This window comes from Galeopterus variegatus, unplaced genomic scaffold (assembly GCF_000696425.1).
Source record: "Galeopterus variegatus unplaced genomic scaffold, G_variegatus-3.0.2 Scaffold88, whole genome shotgun sequence".
NCBI lineage: Eukaryota > Metazoa > Chordata > Mammalia > Dermoptera > Cynocephalidae > Galeopterus > Galeopterus variegatus.
In genome coordinates, this window is record NW_007726199.1 from 349,022 (window position 1) to 355,666 (window position 6,645).

The window sequence follows — 6,645 nt, forward strand, 5'->3', positions numbered from 1 at the left end:
GGGTGTGTGGTCTCTGCTGAGCTTCCACTTCCCATGCAGGACTTCTCCCTGTTCCGTGCGCGCTGGCCCGGGCTGCTGGATCACACAGTGGTGGCCCCACAGAGTGTGTGGTTTCTGTTGAGTCTCCGCCTCCCTAGCTGGATGTCTCCCCACTCTGTGCGCACTAGGCTGGGCTGCTGGATCTCGCAGTGGCGTCCCCGCACTGTGTGTGTTTGCCGAGTCTCCGCCTCTCTAGCCAGACATCTCCCCGCTCTGTGCGCACTGGGCTGGGCTGGGGCATGTCTTCTGCAACCCTCATCTATCAGCCGGGCTTTCAAGACCCTGCTCAGCACCACCTCACCCAGGAAGTCTTCCAGGTTTCTGCTAGGCCCAGACAACCGGTCGCTCTAGGTGCCTTTGTAGCACTGTGTAGATCTTTTTCAGGGCTTATCACCTTCCTCCTGGTATCGCAGTTATTTGTGTACTTGTCTTATCTCCCACACCAGAGCATGAGATCCTCGGGGGAGGAGATCACAGCACATGGTTGACCCTTGAATCCCCCTGGTGCGGACTGACTCCGGTGCCCGCCCGCAGACAGCTCTCCGGCAGGTTCAAGCAAACTCGGAAACACTCCGACCACACTATTCCTAACCAGAAATCGGTTAGGCGTTTTTCCGAACTGGTGGCCGCAGAGATGGTATCTGCCTCCTGGTAACAGGAAGTTTACAGGGGGCCAGAGCCCAGGGTGCGGTGGAGTGACAGTCAGCCTGGCCCGCACTTCCCTGCCCTCCCAACGCTGGCCGGGGACACCCCACGCCACCAGCTCTGCCAGAGAACTGCGGAGGGAGTAGGAGGGGAGGCCGGCCCGCAGGCCCCGGGAAGCCCCATGCTGGGGCAAGCAAGTGGGAAGGCTCAGTGAGGAGCCAAGCCGGGCGAGGATTACAGGCCTGACTGAGCCAGGCCAGAGCCGCCACCACCCAAGAAAATGGAGGCATCCCCGGGGCCGGTGAGTGGCCCCCGTATATCCTTTTTTTAAAAATTCAATTTTATTTACATTTATTTTTGTGGGGTACAGTGTGTTGTTTCAATACATGCATATTTTGCACAATGATTCACTTAGGGTAGATACCATAGTTTTGTCCCCATTAGTTTACCCCTAATCTTTATCTCCACCCCACCCCTCCCAGCCTCTGGTAACTGTTATTCTACTCTCTAGTTTTGTTTTGTTTTTTTTAAACACACAAAGATTAACATCCTTATTGCAAAAAGAACTCTTAAAAATGAATTTGAAAAATCTAAGCAGAAATTTGGTGAAGGACATGAGCAAATAAATCACATACACCAAAGAAACATACATGTTTAATAAGTACATTCTAGGATCTAGTTGCAGGTGGGGGTGGGGCTGGCATGGCCCCATCTCAGGATCCTGGGCATCAGCTGGCTCCACTGCTGGCCTGGATGTACGGTGGCAGGCGTGGGGCTGAGACCCACAGCCCCTATCTCTCAGGACCCCTGGGCAGCCATCAGTTTTGCTCCGTTGCTGGCCTGGATGGCCAAAACTCCATATATCCTGTTGCTATGGTCTAAATATTAGTGTCCCCCAAAATTCATGAGTTGGAACCTAATACCCAATGTGATAGTATTAAGAGGTGGGGCCTTCTGGCAAGTGACTAAGTCATGAGAGCTCTGCCCTGATGAATTAGATTAGTGCCCATATTAAACAGGTTGAAGAGAGCAGCCTTGCCTCCTTCCAGCATGTGAGGACACAGCAACAAGGCAGCACATATGGAGCAGAGAGTGAGCCCTCACTGGACACCAAATCTGTTGGCACCTTGATCTTGGACTTCCCAACCTCCAGAACTGTGGGCAATAAATTTCTACTGTTTATAAATTATCCAGTCTAAGTTATTTTGTTATGGAAGCCCCCAAAGATTAAGAAACCTGTCTTGTTTCTAAATGAATATATAAAGGTTACAGTTTCAAAATGGATATACAATGGATGTACTAGTGGAACAAGAAGGAGGTTGGGCTGAGGATAAGGACAAAGTAATGCCTGGGTTGTAAAGAGACAGCCCTCCCCATTTTTTATCTATTGGTACAGAACCTAATTTAAAAAAAACAACAACAACAAAACAGGGGAGTAGATAGTAGGTATATTTCATTTCAAGAGGAAAAAGAATAAAAAACCAACAAAACAAAACCACTCAATGCTGGTCATGAATTGTGAATGTGAATTGTAAGTTGTAATTATCCTTTGCATAACCTTTAAAAAAAACTGTTAGGCTTAGTTTTTCATTGTTATGAATTTTCATCCCTTTCTGTCTTCATAAATATCTTTATGAGGAGTTGAGTTACTGAAACAGTATCTATTAGCTAGATGCCATTTAAATTTGAAACTCTTGCTCAATAAAGTAATACTGAAAAATTAATTTATTTCTTTTCCTTCTTCTTCTTAATATTGCTGTTCTTGTCGTTGCAGAGCAATATAATAGCAACCACTTGAGTGTTTGTTATCAGGCAGGTACTGTGGTGGGTATATTACATAAATGTTTTCTAATTTTCATAATACTATAAGCTAATCACTACTAATCTCACTTTCCATAAAGAAATTGAAGTTAAGTAACTTGCCCAAATCCTAGTGCTAATATACTGTAGCACAAAGGCTCACAATCAGATGGCTGTGACTCTGAGCCCCATCCTCTGTCTTGCAAGACGATGCCTTGCCCAGCAAAGGATCCAATGGTCATATGAACACAACCACCACCACTCCAATTAAACTTCTTCCCACATGTAAACTTTGGCATGACAAGCTTTTCTATACAACATCCTGCACAAATTACCAACAAAACTCACTGGTAATATATGTGGGAGAAAAGGAGGCAACAATTGATGTTACAAATAATTAGGTAATTCAGCACAAAGTTTTTGATCCAGCATTAATGACTGCAGAGAGATATGTTAGATCTAAGTCTCTAGTGCTGCTTCTGATTGTAAAGAGATAGGTTTTTTTTCAAAGCATCACGTCATTAAATGAGTTATTTCCTGCATTCAACTTCCTTCCTTCAGCAGGATTTAAGCTTGTTGATAAAAAGATGCTGTTTGAGGAGTAGAGTTTAGTATCCACATCCTTTCAGTTAAAACCCAGATTTAGAGTTATTGAGAACAAATGATTGTCATCTCTATAAAACTATAAATTAGATTATTCTTTAAAGTAATTGATTTTAAAAGACCAGCTCTTTAACTCTTTACCACTTCTCTGTAACTACTTTTTAAAAAATATCTGAACTCCAAACAACACCTACAGTGTGGTTGTAAGAGTTTAAATTCCAACCTGAAATATGCCATTAAAGTGCTTTACAAAAAGGAGGCTGGGAAAATTATTCTACTTAAAATGAGTACAAGCATATGTTGTTCTGAATCACAGTTGTTTACAGTGTGGTAGGTCTTTAGAGACAAAAGTAATCTTAATGTGTTAAAACTTCTTTTATCCATGACAAAACTATAATCCAGAGGGGTCAAACACATATCAGGAATAAAATACGGGATATCACTACAGACTCTGCAAACATCAAAAAGTACTGAGGAAATACTACCAACAACTCTACAAACATAAATTTGGCAACTTAGATGAAATGGATCAATTCCTTGAAAAATGCAAATTACTACAACTTATCCAGTATGAAATAAATACTTTGGATAGCCCTATAACTATTAACAAAATTGAATTTGTAATTTTGAAACTTCCAAAAATGAGCTCTCCAAGCCCAGAGAGTTTCACTGGAGAGTTCTACCAAATATCGAAAGAAGAATTAGCACCAATTCTCCACAATTTCTTTCAGAAAATAGAAGAATAAATGCTTCTTAATTTATTTTGTGAAGCTAGCATTACCTTGATATCAAAACCAGACAATGACATTACCAAAAACTATAGACCAATATATTTTAGGAGTACAGATGTGAAAATTTTAGCAAATGCAAGGATACTTCAAGACATTCATGGAAAGATTCATATTATCTTTCAATTCAATTTTTCCATGAGCTTTTTGAAATACCCTAATAGATTCAGCAATATCTAAAAAGATTATACACCATTGCTGAGTGGGATTTATTTCTGGGATGCTAGGTTGCTTTGATATTTAAAAATCAATCAATGTAATCCATTACATAAAAATCAAAAAAGAAAAATCACATAATCATATCAATTGATGAAGGATTTGCCAAATTTTAACACCCTTTTATGACAAAAACTCTCAGATAAATAGGAATAGAGGAAAACTTTTTCTTTTTTTTTTTTTCCTTTTTGTCTTTTTTCGTGACCAGCAACGGGATCACAACCCTCCGTGTCGCGCCCGCACCGCGCTCAACCAGTGAGCGGACCGGTCTCTATATGGGATCCGAACCCCGGGCGGGAGCACCGCTGCACTCCCAAGCGCCGCCCTCTACCGAGTGCGCCACCGGGCCTGCCCAGAGGAAAACTTTTTCAACTTGATAAAGAGCATCTACTTTTTAAAAACCTACGATTACCATTATACTTGAAGGTGAAAGTTTGAATGCCTTCTCCTTAAGATTGGGAGCAAGGCAAAGATCCGATTTTCATCACTCTTATTCAACATAGTGCTACAAGTTCTGGACAATACAGTTATGCTAGAAAAGGATATAAGTGGCATAAAGACCAAAAAGGAAGAAATAAAATTGTCCCTGTTTGTAGATCATGTGATTGTTTATATAGAAAATCCCCAAAAAAACCTACAAAAAGAACTTGATCTACTAAGTAAGTTTAGCAAAGTCGCAGTGTACAGGATACACATTTAAAAACCAATTGGAGGGGAGCACAGAAGATTTTGGGGGCAGTGAAACTACACTGTATGATATTATAATGGTGAATACATGTCATTAAATATTTGTCCGAACCCATAGAATGTGTAACACCAAGAATGAATTCCAATGTAAACTGTGGACTTTAGGTGATAATGATGTATCAAGTTTCATCAATTGTAACAAATGTACCAGTCTGGTTAGGGATGCTGATAATGGAGAAGGCTATGCATGTGTGGGGCTGGGGGTCTTATGGGAAAGTCTGCACCTTCCTCTCAATTTTGCCTTGAATCTAAATCTGTTCTAAAGAAAACAAAGGCTTTAAAAAAATCAGTTGTATTTCTATATACCAGCAATGAACACATGGACACTAAAATGGAAAATATACTATTTACACTCACTCAAAAACTGCAACGTTTAAGAGTAAATCTAATAAAACATGCAGAAGACTTATATGCTGAAAACTACAAAATGCTAATGAAAGAAGTCAAAAAAGATCTAAATAAATGGAGAGACACTGTGTTCACAGATTGGAAAACTGAACATAGTAAATAAGTAGATTTTCCTCAAATTGATATACAGGCTTAATGCAATTTCTATTAAAATCCCAGCAAGAATTTTAGCAGATAGAGACAAAATTATTTGAAAATATAATGAAGGGAGTTGGCCACTTAGCTCAGCTGGTTAGAGCACAGCCTTATAATACCAAGGTCACAGGTTTGGAGCCTCCTTCAGGCCAGCTGCTCACAAAAACAAAAAACCCACAAATGACCCATAAAATATAACAAAAAGACAGAGGAACTAGAAGAGCAACAAAAAAAGAACAAAATTGTTCTCTCTCTCTCTCTCTCTCTATATATATATGTATATATACACACATATATATATGGAAAGGCAAAGAAATTAGAATTAATATAGTTAGAACAATTTTGAAAAAGAATAATAAGTGGGAGGAAACCATGTACACAATTCAAGACCTTTTATAGCTATGGTAATCAAGACTGTGAGTTATCCGCAGGGGAATAGGCATACAGATCAATAGAACAGAATAGAGAACCCAGAAAAAACGCACAGAAATATGCCCGGCTTATTTTTTTTTTTTTTTTTTTTTTTTTTTTTTTTTTTTTTTTTCCCCACACGGGTTTACACCCCCCGTGTTGCCCCCCATTTAAAAGGAAATTGTGGATATAATACACTTTATTATGTCCAAAAGTAAATTTATAAGATGACATAAGGACTTATTTGATTTGATCAAATATCATTTGATGGAATAAACTCATTCTTCATTTTTAAAGAAAATTTATAGAACTAAAAATATAAAATATATCCTTAACATAATAAGGACATCTTTCACAAAACTGAGAAATCAAAAACAATTTAGGCATTTACACTAAAATCAACACAGCAAATTTTTTTTTTTCCTTTTTGTCTTTTTCCGTGTCCGGCAACGGGATCGCAACCCTTGGTGCTGCCCCCGTGCCTCGCTCAGCCAGTGAGCGGGAACCGGTCCGTATGTGGGATCCGAACCCTCGGGCGGGAGCGCCGCCGCGCTTCCCAAGCAGCACACTATCCAGTGCGCCACCGGGCCGGCCCTGCCCGGCTGATTTTTGACAAAAGTTCACTAGCAACTTCATAGAGGAGAGATAGACTTTTCAATAAATGGTACTGGAATAATTAGACATCCACAGGTGGAAAAAAAAGAACCTTGACCTGAGTTAAAAATTAACTCAAAATGGATCATAGACTTAAAGGTAAACTATGAAACTTAAAAAAAAAAAAAAGGAGAAAAAATATTTGGCCTCTAGGGCTAGCAAAGATTTCTTAGACTTGACACCAAAAACACAGTCCATG